Source organism: Triticum urartu, chromosome 3A, assembly GCF_056163025.1.
Source record: "Triticum urartu cultivar PI428250 chromosome 3A, HENAU_Tu73, whole genome shotgun sequence".
Lineage (NCBI taxonomy): Eukaryota > Viridiplantae > Streptophyta > Magnoliopsida > Poales > Poaceae > Triticum > Triticum urartu.
Genome location: NC_141875.1, coordinates 545,032,684 through 545,050,436, shown reverse-complemented (window position 1 = coordinate 545,050,436; position 17,753 = coordinate 545,032,684). Strand labels below are relative to the sequence as shown.

Genomic DNA, 17,753 nt, shown 5'->3' with positions numbered 1-17,753 from the left:
AGGGTATTGGCGTAACTCTTCCGGCTCAAAGCGTCTGCTACGACATTGGCCTTGCCTGGATGATAGTGCAACTTCATATCGTAATCCTTTATAAGCTCCAACCATCTCCTTTGCCTGAGATTCAGCTCATTCTGCATGAAAATGTACTTCAAACTCTTATCATCCCTGTACACATCACAATGGTTTCCCATAAGAAAATGTCTCCGGGTTTTAAGTGCATGCACTACGACTGCTAACTCCAAATCATGCGTGGCATAATTCAATTCATGCGGTAGAAGTTGTCGTGAGGCATATGAAACAACTCTTCTGTCTTGCATAAGCATGCCTCCAAGTCCTAAGCGAGACGCATTGCAATACACTTGGAAATCCTTGCGTATATCCGGCAGAATCAGCACTCGGGCTATAGCCAATCGTTCCTTCAACTCTTGAAAACTTGCCTCACATTCATCTGTCCATTTGAACTTCGTGTCCTTCTTCAACAACTCTGTCATGGGCTTTGCAATCTTAGAGAAATTATCAATGAATCTTCGATAATATCCTGCGATTCCTAGAAAACTGCGGATCTCTCCAACTGAGGTGGGTGCCAACCACTCAGTGACTGACTGAACCTTAGTAGGGTCTACTGTTATACCTGCTCCTAATATAACATGTCCAAGGAATCCAACTTCCTTGAACCAAAACTCACACTTGCTAAACATGGCGTATAACTGATGTTCCCTGAGCTTCTCGAGAACTAAACGCAAATGCTCCTTATGCTCTTCTTCATACTTCGAGTATACCAAAATGTCATCAATGAACACCACAACAAACTTATCCAAGAACTCCATAAACACCTTGTTCATCATACTCATGAAATAGGAAGGGGCGTTAGTTAATCCGGATGACATAACCGTGTACTCATACAGCCCATACCTCATGGTGAAAGCTGTCTTAGGTATATCCTATTCTCGAATCTTCAGCTGGTGATACCCTGGTCGTAAATCAATCTTGGAAAATACTTTAGCTCTTTGCAGCTAGCCAAACAAATCATTGATCATCGGCAGTGGGTACTTGTTCTTGATTGTCACTTCATTCATTGCACGATAAACAGCAACCATTCTCACAGATTTATCCTTCTTCTCAACCAAGAGCACTGGGGCTCCCCATAGTGACGAACTTCGTCGAATGTAACCTTTCTCCAATAACTCCTCAATTTGTTTCTTAATCTCCTCCTATAATGCCCGGATAATTAAGCTACAGTAATCCCCCATTAATGGTGCCAGGTCATCATATTTCTGTTGCTAATCCTCGCTTGATTCAAAACATTATTCGGTACAAATTCAAATTAAAGTCCAAAATTGAAATTTCTCAAACCTACAAAATAAAATGTTCAAAGTGTGACAAATATTTCATAACCAATTATGGTGCTGACCCAACATTTCTGTAAAAGTATTTAAATGCTCTTTTCTGAATAAAACAGTGCCAAAATAGCATATCTATCCCATTTATAATTAATACAAATCCAAATGAAATCATCTTGCCATCAAACCTTTTTCTAGCAGTGCTAAATATTGCATGTAATTTATCAAGCCAAGTCTCATATTTTACAAATGTGAAAGCATGGTCTAACAATTTGCAAACCAAAGTAGAAATAAAAGAAACAGAGAAGAAACATAAAGGAAGACCTAAACCTATTGGGCCACTTGGCCCCTTTAGCCAACAAGGTCAGGCCCAACCACCCTCCTCCCACCTCCTGTTCACGGGGAGGGGGCTGTGGCAGCCATCCACGGCGCCTTGCCGCGGTGGCAGCCATCGGCCGGCTCTGCCCTCGCCTACAAGACCGCGTCCGTCCGCCCCTCGAACCCTAGATCCCCATTTGTCCTTCTCCATGCTCCCTCTCCTTAATCTGGAAGGACCCCAAACCGCCGCCGCCATGGAGACCCTTGCCCACGTGGCCACCATCGTCCCCGTGCCATGAGAGGCTGTCCAGCAGAAGCGCCGTCGTCGACTACATCGTCTTGGAGGAGCCGTTCGAGCTGGAGATCCCCGCGGTGCCCGATCCGTCCTCGTCCTCCCCATTCCCCGCTGTCGCGTCGCGTCTCCGTCTCCTCCCCGACCGGCCTCGTCGAGCCTCGCCGCCCCTGTTTCCCTGCTCGTGGGTGAACTCACCCTCCCCTCATTCGTTCGCCTTTCTTCCACTCGCTGTAGACGTCGTAGGTCGCCGTCCCCATCCCCTGCCCGAAGCCGCGCCCACAACGGACCTCTAGCCGCGAACGGCTACGCCCGGTCGCGCCTCCACGCGTGCCCGGCCGCCCTGTGCGCGCCTCCGCCAGCCGGCGCACTGCCCGCGCCCTGCGCCTCCCTTGGCCGTGCTTGGCCGTAGCCGTACTCTGTCTACGCCCGCGCGTGCATACACGTTCACGCCACTGCCGCACCTGCTCTGCTCCGCGCACTGCATGCGCCGCTGTCGCACGCCGCCGTGCCGTGCTGCACGTCGCCGTAGCCACATGCTACCGCTGCTCTGCTGACGCTCGCTACCCTGGCTTCCGCTAGCCGCGTCGGCCGCGCCCCGCGCTCACCCGTGCCTGCCTCGCCTTCCCCAGTCGAGCCTGCGCCACGCCAATGCCCACCGCTCTGCTTATACTGCTGCTAGTTACTCTAGTATGGCTAGCTTTATGAAGAGGTAATATCATTGAAAGTCATAGAACTTGTGTTTGATGTTCAGTTTGATGCTAAAACTTTAAAAATACAGATTTGTGGTTATCCAACTTGCGTTCTTATGCAAATACGTTCTTATGCAAATACGGTCACTTTAGTCATATTCAGACGTATCCCGCGCTTACGTGGCACCCCAGCGTGGCTACGGCCCATTGTTAGTGACCGAAACAGCTCGTCGCATTTTTTCTTTGCAGAAGCACCCTTGCTCTGTATTTAATTAATTTAATTGAGCATAATCCCCTCTGTGTGTCCCACTTGTCAGCATGAGGTGGTGTGAAAAATGAAAATAAAAAGTACACGCACAGGGATTTTAACTCCATACACCTCGGGTACATCCATGCACAAGCAAACCACTACACCAACTACATATTCCTTACTGTAAAGAGGTAAACCTGATTTTATATTAGACGCAGTTCTTCCTAGATTCTGCTTTTCCTAGGTTCGGCTAGTAAAAACTGGATACCGGAAAATCTCACCATTTTTCACCAAAAAGCAATTAAGAAAACTGTTTCAAAATGTATAATGTTTAATCCATACCATACAAAACCTTGTCATGAGCGAGAATTTTTTATTCCATTTTCTTCGAGAGGGTTGGAAAAAATCCGGGTTTCAAAATATCTTCGCAATTCCAGTTTTTATCTACCAAAATTTTGAAATGAATTTTGAATTCAAATCTTTTTATCGTCTAAATATATTTAATTTAGCAAAAAGAAAGTGACGCCTGTTACGGTGGTCAGCTCAACTCCTCTCTTATATAGAAGTTTGCATGTTCAATTCATTGTTACAGTTCGAGACCATTTTTATAAATGAGCATGAATAAAGAAAAATAAATTTCACAATACAAGGAATAGAATCGCGGCCCCTGCCACTAAGCTAACTATGTCATTATGATATTGTATGCACACACAAATTATTATATTTGACATTGTTTTTGTTGTTTAAATTCAAAATCTCGGGCGACAACATTTTTTCCAGGGACCGCCAAATTTTCTGGGGACTGATCAGTTGTCGAAAATTCGGTCTGAGAGAAAAAGAACCTGAATACGAGTAGTGGTCGTGGACAATATATAAAATCGGGCTTCTCTCTTTACAGGCATTGGTTGGTACTTAGTGTAGCGTTTAGCTGCAGTGTGTCCACGCTTGAGGTTGAGAGATCGAATCTGTTGGGCCACCCTTTTTTGTCACTCAATTCGCGTTGGGGCTTCTGTTTGTGATTAAACGAATTTTAGTTGATCATGTTGAACGTCAATCGGCACCGATGGAATGATGTATGGCGGACTATTTTATTGACAGGTCCCGTGTTTGAACTCCACGTGTGCCATCTTTTTTCATTATATTTGAGGGCTTTGTGCGCGTTAAATAAATTGTGAGGGAGTTCTCTGTAAAAAAAATCCAGCGTGCTATGGTCACCTGCTGCCTTGTGCATTCCCAACCACTGACAAGTGGGCCTCCACCGGGCTGGCACGCCATGTTGACAGGCCATGTGGCTGGATACGAGAGGAAGCACCGTATATGCACGCGGGGACAAGTTATGTGACCATAAATCCGTATTTTTAAAGTTTTAGCACCAAACTGAACATTGAGCGCAAGTTTTATGACTCCCGGTGATATTACCTCCTTTATGAATATTACACTGAGTAACCCTCTGAGCAGCCCCTAAACTGCGGCTAAACAACCGTTAACAGGAGTAAGAATAATATTTATAGATAGTACACTTGTCAAAGCTCAAATGTTTCCATTGGACCAAATCAATTTGATGCATGGATTAATTTCTATGAAAATCACAAAATGCTATCTTTTCTAAACAAAGAACATGATTAACCCCTAGCACTGTGTATGCGTGTGTTGTGTATGTATGTGTGTTGTGTGTACAGCGCGTGTGTGTAGTGCGTGTGTGGCCGGCTGGACTCTGTCCACTAATGGCCGGCCCTTGTTAATTCGTCTATGTTTAGCTTAGGATTAGTTTGATGCTAATTAGCCCTTTTATCAAATGATAAGTGCGTCCCATCTAAATAGATTAGATAAATATTTTAGAAATTATTAAATCGGTGTCATATGGGCCACCACCTCTCCTTTTGACTAGTCACATTGACTTGGTCAATTCAGATTTAAATTAAACACAAAATTCTAGAATATTGTTAAAACTTTGGAAATTCATACAAAAATAACCGTAGCTCGGATGAAAAAGATTTATATATGAAAAATGATCAGAAAAATAAGACGGGTCTGAATATGCTTCACGTCCATCCGTCACATGCCTCCAACACAACAAACATGGAACCTCCCCGTTCGGATCGTCCGTTCGATAAATGCCCAAAGCCCGGGAGATATCCACAGATATTTTCCCGCTCCGTCTGTAACGTGTAGCACCGCGTTAGTTCATCCCTAGGACCGTGTATTGCCATATTTATGCTTTGTGATTCATTTGTTTGCTCTATATTTATTGTTTCTTCCCCCTCTTCTTCTCCGGTACACCCCGAGACCGACGTTGGTGTGACTGAGTACGACTACGTCACCGACGACCCTTCTTCTTGTGCAAGAGAGCTTCCAGGCAAGCCCCCCCCCTTGATCACCAGATATCGCCTACTCTTCTCTATACTGCTTGCATTAGAGTAGTGTAGCATGTTATTGCTTTTCGTTAATCCTATTCTGATGCATAGCCTGTCATTGTTGCTACAGCTGTTGATACCTTACCTGCAATCCTAAATGCTTAGTATAGGATGCTAGTTTATCATCAATGGCCCTACATTCTTCTCTGCCTGCCGTGCTATACTATTGGGCCATGATCACTCGGGAGGTGATCACGAGTATATACTTATATATATATATATATATATATATGCTATACAGGTGGTGACTAAAGTCAGGTCGGCTCGTTGAGTACCCGTGAGTGATTCCGATGTTGGGGACTGAACGGGCAGGTGGCTCCATCCCGGTAGAGGTGGGCCTGAGTTCCCGAAGGCCCCCGACTGTTACACTATGATGGAGCGACAGGGTAGGTTGAGACCACCTAGGAGAGAGGTGGGCCTGGCCCTGGTCGGCGTCCATGGTTATTGCAAAATAACACGCTTAACGAGATCTTGGTATTTGATCTGAGTCTGGCTACTGGCCTATACACACTAACCAACTACGCGGGAACAGTTATGGGCACTCGACGTCATGGTATTAGCCGAAGCCTTCTTGACGTCAGCGACTGAGCGGCGTGCGCCGGGTTGGACCGCGTAACGCAACTTCCTTTGTAATGGAGGTTGCTAGGTCTGCTCTCCGGCCAAGTTCGCAATGTGCAGGTGTGCAATGGGCGATGGGCCCAGACCCCTGCGCCATAGGATTTAGACCGGCATGCTGACCTTTCTGTTGTGCCTAGGTAGGGCTGCGACGTGTTGATCTTCCGGCCGGGCATATCCCAGGAAAGTGTGTCCGGACAAAGGGGATCGAGCGTGTTGGGAAATGTGGTGCACCCCTGCAGGGAAGTTAATCTATTCGAATAGCCGTGATCTTCGGTAACAGGATGACTTGGAGTTGTACCTTGACCTTATAACAACTAGAACCAGATACTTAATAAAACACACCCTTCCAAGTGCCAGATACAACCGGTGATCGCTCTCTCACAGGGTGACGAGGGGAGGATCGTCGGTTAGGATTATGATATGCGATGCTACTTGGTGAACTTACCATCTACTCTCTTCTACATGCTACAAGATGGACGTGGCCAGAAACATAGTCTTCGATAGGACTAGATATCCCCCTCTTATTCCGGCATTCTACAGTTCAGTCCACATATGATACCCTTATTCCATTTGATACCAATGCATATATTTGTAGTGTAGCTCATTGCTTGCGAGTACTTTGGATGAGTACTCACGGTTGCCTTGCTCCCCCTTTTCCCCCTTTCTATACCCGATTGTTGCGACAAAACGTTGGAGTCCAGGAGCCAGACGCCACTCTCGATGACGACTACTACTACTCGGGAGGTGCCTACTACTATGTGCAGCCCGCTGACGACGACCAGGAGTAGTTTAGGAGGATCCCAGGCAGGAGGCCTGCACCTCTTTCGATCTGTATCCCAGTTTGTGCTAGCCTTCTTAAGGCAAACTTGTTTACTTATGTCTGTACTCAGATATTGTTGCTTCCGCTGACTCGTCTATGATCGAGCTCTTGTATTCGAGCCCTCGAGGCCCCTGGCTTGTAATATGATACTTGTATGACTTATTTTATTTGTAGAGTTGTGTTGTGATATCTTCCCGTGAGTCCCTGATCTTGATCATACACGTTGCGTGTATGATTAGTGTACGGTCAAATCGGGGGCATCACAAGTTGGTATCAGAGCCGATTGCCTGTCGGAATCCCCCTTCCACACTCCTTGGCCGAAGTCGAGTCTAGACATTACAAAACTTTTACTAACATGGTTGTGTGTCTTACGGGCCCACGTCGCCATTTGGGTGGTAGTAGGATCTTTTATTCCTCGATATATACTCTGGGACTCTGATCTCTCTTCTATTCGGGTTAAATGATTTTACTAAATCTGACTCAAGGTTCTCGTAACTACTTCTCCCGGAGAGCCCCTTATCACAGAAGATCGTCTACTGCACCAATTTTTTTGAAAATGCTCTTCGATCATTCCCAAGACCCTTCTGCCCTCTGCCTTTCAATTCCCTATTACCGATATATCCATATGGATAACGACATACACTTGTTGTTCATACAATTACTCCGAGTTTCTCTTGTTGTTACAAGATGCATCGAATTGCTCTCCGACTTTTAAGAATCCCTTGTACCACTGCCTTGTAGTTCCTTGCCGTATAAATACCCCTACGGATAATTCCTCGCACCTATCGAGTATCCATTCATTCCAAGTTGTTCTTGTGTTCTGCAAAAGACTTCGAAATACTATTTGATGTTTAGAAAATCCTCAACAACATGTTGTTCTTGGAATTCTTGCATACTTGCATTCCGATTAATTCCATTGGTCTAGCAATTTACTATAAAAACCTTTGTGATTGTCATTCTGATCCTTTTGATTCAACATGTGTGTGAATGCACACAATCATCAGTTGTTCCCTGGAATTTATCCTTCCGATTCAGACGTCATTCCGGACACGAGCTGGATCTCAACCACTCAAATTGCCATTGATTGTACCCCTGAGGCTATTCAACTTATCCATCCCTAATCAGAGCATTGCTACTGATCCCTTGTCTTGGAATTCATAATTCCTTTGCATTTGAGCCTTGAGTTAGTCAGTTGTTTCTATAATCGGATGCACGTGCATTCCTTCTTCCTTTGATAGAGAACCGATACTCACATCAGCTCCGTTGTAGACCACCAGACCTCTTGTTGGATTATTATCCGACAGTGTTCTTCATATTCAGGTAATCTTGTGAGCCTTTCCATGGATATATAAAGCCTTTGGTAAATTGTATCATCTGCTTTCTCAACCATGCTCTGTTTTTGAGCTGGTGGTATTTACTATTGAAGCTTGTGGTATATGTTTCCATGATACCCTGACAGGTTGAACCTATGCCTTCCTTATTATGTGTGAACTCAAAAGTTTTCACGAGTCATACTCTTCTAGTATTTCGCTAGATAAAATTTCTACACTACAGCTTCATCAAAAGCGAGAAGCAAAATGAAAGGTTATGCATTGAAGAAGTGGGAGTCGACCTTGAAGTTTGCGTTCATGCCCATGGACACGATGTAGACCCTATCATGGAAGCTTCTTGTAATAATAACTATTGCCTTGATATAATATCATCTGGTATCGGTGAATTGATTCTTTGCAATCGTGGTCCGACCATATTTTCTACTTGATCCCATTTCTCAAGCAAGTGAAAACACTTGTCTTCTGTGGATTAATACATCTCCGCAACCCCTATGTCGATCTTCCTTCGAGTAATACCCTCCAGTATCCCGAGAATATCTAAGAACTGTGTTGCATCTTATGAGTCTTCATTAGCTATTATTTCTCATTGATTCCAATTTTTCATGGGTTCTGGGTTGTCGTCAACCGAGAACACTGATATGTGAACCGATTCCGCATTCCGGTTCAATAACCCTAAGTAATTTTTGTTGCTTATGAGTTTAATAATCCTTCAAGCCATTCCTAGCCCGATCGGCTATATCATTATCGTGCCGATTTTAACTGTGCTACCTGGTCCTTCTTCCCGGAGCACAATTTTCGATGATGAGCTAAGCTTACGTCGATCTTCCTCATCATGTCGTTTCGCCATGAACAGCAAACTTGGTTTGGAGTTTGTGTCATACCCTTGGTTCCAATAACCTTTCGATTCACCATTCATTTGACTCGATGTCATCACCGGTCGATTACACCTTCATGAAATCTCTCGACAATTGGGTCGTGATCATCAACAACATTCTGAGCTCTTCCAGGATATCAATCGAATTCATGATAGGAAATACCATCCTTTCCCCGCGATGATTTGTGTTATCATCGGCAATATTCTTGCCTTCCCCCCAACACAAACTTGTTCATGTTTTTTGTTGTATCTTGATTTCCTTGCTATCTAGTTTGTATTATGTTCTACCTTGGAGTATTACCATCTTTTATGTCAAGAATGATGTGAGAATTGCTCCACCTCTTAAGAATTCTTGGTATAGTGATACTTCTCACCATCACCATTCTTTCTTGTGTTGTTTCTAACCGGGATATCAACAGGTGAACGGTGATGTTTGGATTCTGCCCTTCTATCAACCCTATTTCTTTGGAGTTAATGGTCAACATTACATCCTTAGGCCATTGATTATCGAATCACCATTCTAACATGGATCGTACTACCTAAGCCCATATTTCGGGTGCACCTTTCAGCCAATGTTTAATTGTGTATGTTTTTCCTCTAACATACATCATTATATCATTTGATATGACAAATGTTATCCCCTTGTTCACATAAGTGTGGAAATCCATCTTTTGAAAGCCGCAATGAATTGTCGCTGAGTCAATCAGCCACCCCCTCACCCCTCCTTCATTTAATGATGAACTCTTGTTTTGGAACTCGCTTCCGTAGTTCAGTTCCCGAGAATCTTACAATGTCATCTTGACAATTTGTGTTGCACCTTTTCTTCTCAGACATCCTAAGTCTGAGGTATCCTGACACCAATCGGATCTGAATCTCGGTCAGATATGATGGTTGGAACATAATTCCAAGAGTTATGACACTGGTCTTTTATGACCCGATAAGGTGGTGTCATGCCTAGCACACCTGGCCGGAGGCCTCATTGTTATAGTTTCCTTTTTAGCAAGGTTAACCATTCTTCCATGAGGAAATTGTAAGACTTATTCTATAAGTTGTTCCTGATGAATACTTTGAGTATCCAGAGTCCGGCCTTGCTTGAAGACCATGTCAATGCTATTTCGGAGCATGTCTGTGGTACTCCGATTTTCAATAAGAGCATTGAGAGCGCAATACTAAGTTTTCTTTATCCATTATCCAAACACCGTTGTATGGGTAATGCCATGAAAATTCCTCTCCCATCACCTAAATGGTTTTCTACTTTCTATCATATCATGGATATCGTGCTCTTCTTGTCCTTGAGAAGGATATACCCCTGGAATATGTGTTTTAACACATTTTCCTTTCCATTGTTCTGTTTAATCTAATAATCATATTTTCCTTTCCATTGTTTGGTTTAACCTTTCTTGTGATCTATATGATCTAAGGAGTAATATTATCCTACTTATGTAAAACACCTCATTGTACAATTCTGTCAGCAAGACCCTGTTACTATTGTTGATGACATTCCGGTAACCACCGATGGATCATAACTTTGCCTATTGGTCCGCCTCGTTCAACGAGCAGGAAAATGGTTCTCCTCGTCCCTCTCCCTTGGTACCAACGCTGTTGCCAACATAACTGACTGGTTATCCTCTGACATACCCTACTATTTTAACCATGCAAGATTTCACCGCTCTTTCTACTTTTAAAACCACATGGTGGGCCCATAACCCATAGTTCCATAGGATCGAAACCTGACTCTCCTGTACACCCTTGTTTGCCATATTTATTCCTCGTGTTTGACCGGGTCACCTTCCTAGATATGATCTATTCTAGTATCAGACACCATACTCATTCCCGTGGCTCTAAACCCCTTTTTAGGCCCGGTTACAGGCGTCGAATAATTGCCTATGCGCTTGAAACTTCTATTTTGCACCTTCTTACTTTGCTCTTGATAATTTCTTAAGTTTCAATTCGAGAGATATTTTCCGCCACTTTCCCGGCATTATCTACCAGATAAGCAACCTTGTAGAGGTATGTCCTTTCAAAGCCACCCCTTATCCTTTCCGTAAGTACAATGAAGATCCTGAAGAACAGATGCGTACTACATCATGTTGACCTATAGCAGAGAAAGAAGGACATCAAAGTAATGGATCGACCTCTTCGAGAAGGGCAACCAAGACTGAGAAGAATCGTTAGAATATCGTAACCAATTTTTTTTCCCTTACTCCACCTCTTAAATCTCGGGACGAGATTTCTTGTAGTGGAGGAGAATTGTAACGCCCGGATAATTAAGCTACATTAATCCCCCATTAATGGTGCCAGGTCATCACATTTCTGTTGCTAATCCTCGCTTGATTCAAAACATAATTCGATTCAAGTTCAAATTAAAGTCCAAAATTCAAATTTCTCAAACCTATAAAATAAAATGTTCAAAGTGTGACAAATATTTCATAACCAATTATGGTGCTGACCCAACATTTCTGTAAAAGTATTTAAATGCTCTTTTCTGAATAAAACAGTGCCAAAATAGCAATATCTATCCCATTTATAATTAATACAAATCCAAATGAAATCATCTTGCCATCAAACCTTTTTCTGGCAGTGCTAAATATTGCATGTAATTTATCGAGCCAAGTCTCATATTTTAAAAATGTGAATGCATGGTCTAACAATTTGCAAACCAAAGTAGAAATAAAAGAAACACAGAAGAAACATAAAGGAAGACCTAAACCTATTGGGTCACTTGGCCCCTTTAGCCAACAAGGTCAGGCCCAACCACCCTCCTCCCACCTCCTGTTCACGGGGAGGGGGCTGTGGCAGCCATCCACGGCGCCTTGCCGCGGTGGCAGCCATCGGCCGGCTCTACCCTCGCCTACAAGACCGCGTCCGTCTGCCCCTCGAACCCTATGATCCCCATTTGTCCTTCTCCCTGCTCCCTCTCCTTAATCTGGAAGGACCCCAAACCGCCGCCGCCATGGAGACCCTTGCCCACGTGGCCACCATCGTCCCCGTGCCATGAGAGGCTGTCTAGCGGAAGCGTCGTCATCGACTACATCGTCTTGGAGGAGCCGTTCGAGCTGGAGATCCCGCGGTGCCCGATCCATCCTCGTCCTCCCCATTCCCCGCTGTCGCGTCGCGTCTCCGTCTCCTCCCCGACCGGCCTCGTCGAGCCTCGCCACCCCTGTTTCCCTGCTCGTGGGTGAGCTCACCCTCCCCTCCTTCGCTCGCCTTTCTTCCACTCGCTGTAGACGCCGTAGGTCGCCGTCCCCATCCCCTGCCTCGCCTTCCCCAGTCGAGCCTGCGCCACGCCAATGCCCACCGCTCTGCTTATACTGCTGCTAGTTACTCTAGTATGGCTAGCTTTATGAATATTACACTGAGTAACCCTCTAAGCAGCCCCTAAACTGTGGCTAAACAACCGTTAACAGGAGTAAGAATAATATTTGTAGATAGTATACTTGTCAAAGCTCAAATGTTTCCATTGGACCAAATCAATTTGATGCATGGATTAATTTTTATGAAAATCACAAAATGCTATCTTTTCTAAACAGAGAACATGATTAACCCCTAGCACTGTGTATGCGTGTGTTGTGTATGTATGTGTGTTGTGTGTACAGCGCGCGCGTGTGTGTAGTGCTTGTGTGTGGTGTGCGTGTGTGGCCGGCTGGACTCTGTCCACAAAGAGCATCTCCAACAGCCGCACTAAGCGCCGCGCGCAAGAAACCTGTTTACCGCGCGCGCTGCGGCTGGTTTTGCGCGCCCGCCTGCGCTGGCTCCAGCAGCCGCGCTATAATGCAGCGCGCGCGCACCGCTCCAGCAGAGCGCAAAAATACAGCGCGTGTGACTCACCGGACATTTTGCATATATAATATTTTGAAAAAAAATGAACAAGTGAAATTTGACACAAACAAGTTGATGAATAAAAGTTCATGCCCACAAGTTCAAAATCATGCCCACAAGTTCATCCAACCAAGTTCAAATGCAAACTAAAGTTCAACACATGAAAGACACATCAATCTTCATCTTCCTCGTCTTCGTCTTCGTCCTCATCTTCCGAAGACGACTCTTCCGCCTCCGAAGATGAATCTTCCTCCCTCTCCTCATCATGCACCGCATCATGTGAAGCTCCGACGGTGTTGGCAAGATCTTCAACAGCATCTTCATGGGAATGTGTGTGAGAAGGCACATCGAAAGACATTGCACCCATGACGGCCGGAGGTGCACCCATGCCTCCCACGAGAGAAGCAAAACTCATGCCTCCCATGGCGGCCATAGCGTCGGAGGGTGCTCCAAAGCCACCCATGCGTCCCATGGCGGCCGGAGGTGGACCCATCGCTTCCGTTTGTTGCTCAAATGCAAATCCTCCAAACCATCACGCTTCTTCCATTTCTCATCATCCTTTAACACTTCATAGCAATGAGGCAAGGTAAAGACCCTGCCTTTCTTGATCTTCCCCTTCTTGGTTGTCCTTGTCTCTTCTTTGAACAAGTTTTGTGCAATGTTGTACTACAAGAAAAACAAAACAAGTTAGCACTTCGGTCACCAAAAACAAGTATGACCCAACACCCATAGTGGACATGTATGCATCATCGTTGATACTACAAAGTTTTTTGAACAATGCAAATAAGCTATCTATATGTGATGATGACGCATTGAAAAAATAAGAAGAAAAGAAAAGTTGGAAATTTTTTCACCTTGGGGGCATTTCGTCGAACACGTGGTGCGCGTCGGCGGCCGGCTCAACGAGTGAGCTCGCTGGCGCTTCGGTAGCCGCCGCGGCCGTCGAACGCGTTGCAAGCTTCTTTCCCCTCGCCTTCGTGGTGCCGGAGCCGTCTGCCGCCTTGTTTTTCTTCGCGGATGTTTTGCCCTTCTTCGTCCGCGCCGCATTGGGGACCTTCTTCGACGGTGCGGCGGCGGCACGGGGCGGCGCCGGCGCGACGCCACCCGGCGCCGTGGTCATCCGCGGCGGCAAGAAGAGGCTGCGCGCGAGGCCGACACTCGGCGGAGCTCCGGCGGTGGCGACGCCAGCGCTTCCCGCGCTAGGGTTTCCGGCGGCGGCGGCGGCTGTGGCGGCGGCGGCGGGGGGGGGGGGGTCGCGGCTGTACAGCGGGGTGAGCGGGGCGCCGGTGTGCGTGTCCATGGGTGGGTGGTAGGGCGCCGGCGCCGGCGCGCGCGGGGCGTAGGACGAGGAGAGGAGAGAGTGCGGCGCGAGCGCTCGAGTGTGCCGCGCGCTGTAGCTGGCGCCCGAAATACGCCGCGCGGGTAAGTGTTTTCAACCGCGCGCCCAACCCATTATAGTGCGCGCGTCGTTTTTGCGCACCCGCTGGAGCGACCCGCCGCGTTGCGCGCGCGCTAAAACGGCCTAATTTGCGGCGCGGCGCTAGTTTAGCGCGGCTGTTGGAGATGCTCTAATGGCCGGCCCTTGTTAATTCGTCTATGTTTAGCTTAGGATTAGTTTGGTGCTAATTAGCCCTTTTAGCAAATGACAAGTGGTCCCATCTAAATAGATTAGATAAATATTTTGGAAATTATTAAATCAGTGTCATATGGGCCACCACCTCTCCTTTTGACTAGTCACATTGACTTGGTCAATTCGGATTTAAATTAAACACAAAATTCTAGAATATTGTTAAAACTTTGGAAATTCATACAAAAATAACCGTAGCTCGGATGAAAAAGATTTATATATGAAAAATGATAAGAAAAATAAGACGAGTCCGAATATGCTTCACGTCCATCCGTCACATGCTTCCAACACAACAAACATGGAACCTCCCCCTTCGGATCGTCCATTCGGTAAATGCCCAAAGCCTGGGATATATCCACAGGTATTTTCTCGCTCCGTCTGTAACGTGTAGCACCGCGTTAGGTCATCCCTAGGACCGCGTATTGCCATAGTTATGCTTTGTGATGCATTTATTTGCTCTGTATTTATTGTTTCTTCCCCCTCTTCTTCTCCGGTACACCCCGAGACCGACGTTGGTGTGACTGAGTACGACTACGTCACCGACAACCCTTCTTCTTATGCAAGAGAGCTTCCAGGCAAGCCCCCCCTTGATCACCATATATCGCCTACTCTTCTCTATAATGCTTGCATTAGAGTAGTGTAGCATGTTACTGCTTTCCGTTAATCATATTCTGATGCATAGCCTGGCATTGTTGCTACAGCTGTTGATACCTTACATGCAATCCTAAATGCTTATTATAGGATGCTAGTTTATCATCAGTGGCCCTACATTCTTGTCCGTCTGCCATGCTATACTATCGGGCCGTGATCATTCGGGAGGTGATCACGGGTATATACTTATACATATATACATGCTATACAGGTGGTGACTAAAGTCGGGTCGGTTCGTTGAGTACCCGCGAGTGATTCCGATGTTGGGGGCTGAAGGGGCAGGTGGCTCCATCCCGGTAGAGGTGGGCCTGAGTTCCCAGAGGCCCCGACTGTTACACTATGGCGGAGCGACAGGGTAGGTTGAGACCACCTAGGAGAGAGGTGGGCCGGGCCCTGGTCGGCATCCGTGGTTGTTTCAAAATAACACGCTTAATGAGATCTTGGTATTTGATCTGAGTCTGGCTACTGGCCTATACGCACTAACCAACTACGCGGGAACAGTTATGGGCACTCGACGTCGTGGTATCAGCCGAAGCCTTTTTGACGTCAGCGACTGAGCGGTGCGCGCCGGGTTGGACCGCGTAACGCAACTTCCTTTGTAATGGAGGTTGCTAGGTCTGCTCTCCGGCCGCGTTCGCAACGTGCAGGTGTGCAATGGGCGATGGGCCCAGACCCCTGCGCCATAGGATTTCGACCGGCGTGCTGACCTCTCTATTGTGCCTAGGTAGGGCTGCGACGTGTTGATCTTCCGAGGCCGGGCATGACCCAGGAAAGTGTGTTCGGACAAAGGGGATCGAGCGTGTTGGGAAATGTGGTGCACCCCTGCAGGGAAGTTAATCTATTCGAATAGCCGTGATCTTCGGTAACAGGATGACTTGGATTTGTACCTTGACCTTTTGACAACTAGAACCGGATACTTAATAAAACACACCCTTCCAAGTGCCAGATACAACCAGTGATCGCTCTCTCACAGGGCGACGAGGGGAGGATCATCAGTTAGGATTATGCTATGCGATGCTACTTGGTGAACTTACCATCTACTCTCTTCTACATGCTGCAAGATGGAGGTGGCCAGAAGCGTAGTCTTCGATAGGACTAGCTATCCCCCTCTTATTCTGGCATTCTGCAGTTCAGTCCACATATGATACCCTTATTCCATTTGATACCAATGCATACATTTGTAGTGTAGCTCCTTGCTTGCGAGTACTTTGGATGAGTACTCACATTTGCCTTGCTCCCCCCTTTCCCCCTTTCTATACCCGATTGCTGCGACCAGACGTTGGAGTCCAGGAGCCAGACGCCACTCTCGATGACGACTACTACTACTACTCGGAAGGAGCCTACTACTACGTGGAGCCCGCTGACGACGACCAGGAGTAGTTTAGGAGGATCCCAGGCAGGAGGCCTGCGCCTCTTTCGATCTGTATCCCAGTTTGTGCTAGCCTTCTTAAGGCAAACTTGTTTACTTATGTCTGTACTCAGATATTGTTGCTTCCGCTGACTCATCTATGATCGAGCTCTTGTATTCGAGCCCTCGAGGCCCCTGGCTTGTAATATGATGCTTGTATGACTTATTTTATTTGTAGAGTTGTGTTGTGATATCTTCCCGTGAGTTCCTGATTTTGATCGTACACGTTTGCGTGTATGATTAGTGTACGGTCAAATTGGGGGCGTCACACCTCCAGATCATTTGCGGGCATCCGGTAGGGTCTCTTTGATATTGGTCCGGTGCCTGGAAATAACTCTATCAAAAAATCAATGTCTCAATCCGAGGGCATGCCTAGTAGTTCCTCTGGAAATACATCCGGGTAATCCTTCACTACAGGCACTTCTTCCCGAACAACTCCCGTGAGGGTATTTAAGCGAGTACTCTTAGGAGTATGCCTGGATACATACTTGATCCTTTTTCCCTCCGGTGTGGTGAGTAGAATTGACCTACTAGCGCAATCAATGTTTCCTCCATACTTTGATAGCCAATCCATACCGAGCATCACATCCAATCCTTGTGATTCCAAAATTATTAAGTCTGAGGGGAAAACATGCCTACCTATGGTCAATGGCATCTGAAAACATCCACTGCTTGCCATATACTTCGCTCCGGGTGAGCTTACTAACATAGGTGTCTTAAGAACTTGGGTGGGCAACTTATACTTATCCACGAATCCCCTTGAAATGTATGAATGTGATGCACCAGTATCAAAAAGAACTATTGCGGTAAATGACTTAACCAAAAACTTACTGATAACTGCATCTGGCTGCTCCTCAACCTCCTCCACATTCACGTGGTTCACTTGTCCCTTGTTGAAAGGGTTGGGCTTCTTTCCCGAGCTTCCATTGCCATTTCCATTCTTGAGTTTAGGGCACTCATTGACATAGTGTCCAGTCTTCCCGCACTTGAAACAAGTAATGTGGCTTTGGTCCTTCTTGATGAGTGTGCTTGGGTTAGAGCGGTTCTGATTGCTTGCTCCACTCCCATTTCCATTCCTAGGGCCATTGTGGTTATGCGAACTCCCTCCATTGTGAGTGTGGCCTCCATGGTTATGGGTAAATCCTCCCGAGTTCAGGGTGAAACAGGGTTTCTGCTGAGCTCCTGAATTGTATTTCCCTTTTGCGGCTCTCAATCTGCTGCTACTTCCCTTCAATCATAAGAGCCTTATCTACCAACTCCTGGCAGTTGTTGAATGTTGCCACCATCAACTGCATACTC

At 46.2% G+C, this 17,753-nt stretch overlaps 1 pseudogene; it reads right to left on the bottom strand.

Moving 5' to 3' along the window:
• Positions 1-13,608: 13,608 nt before the first annotated feature.
• LOC147980452 (uncharacterized) lies at positions 13,609-14,721 on the bottom strand (annotated as a pseudogene).
• Positions 14,722-17,753: the final 3,032 nt, after the last annotated feature.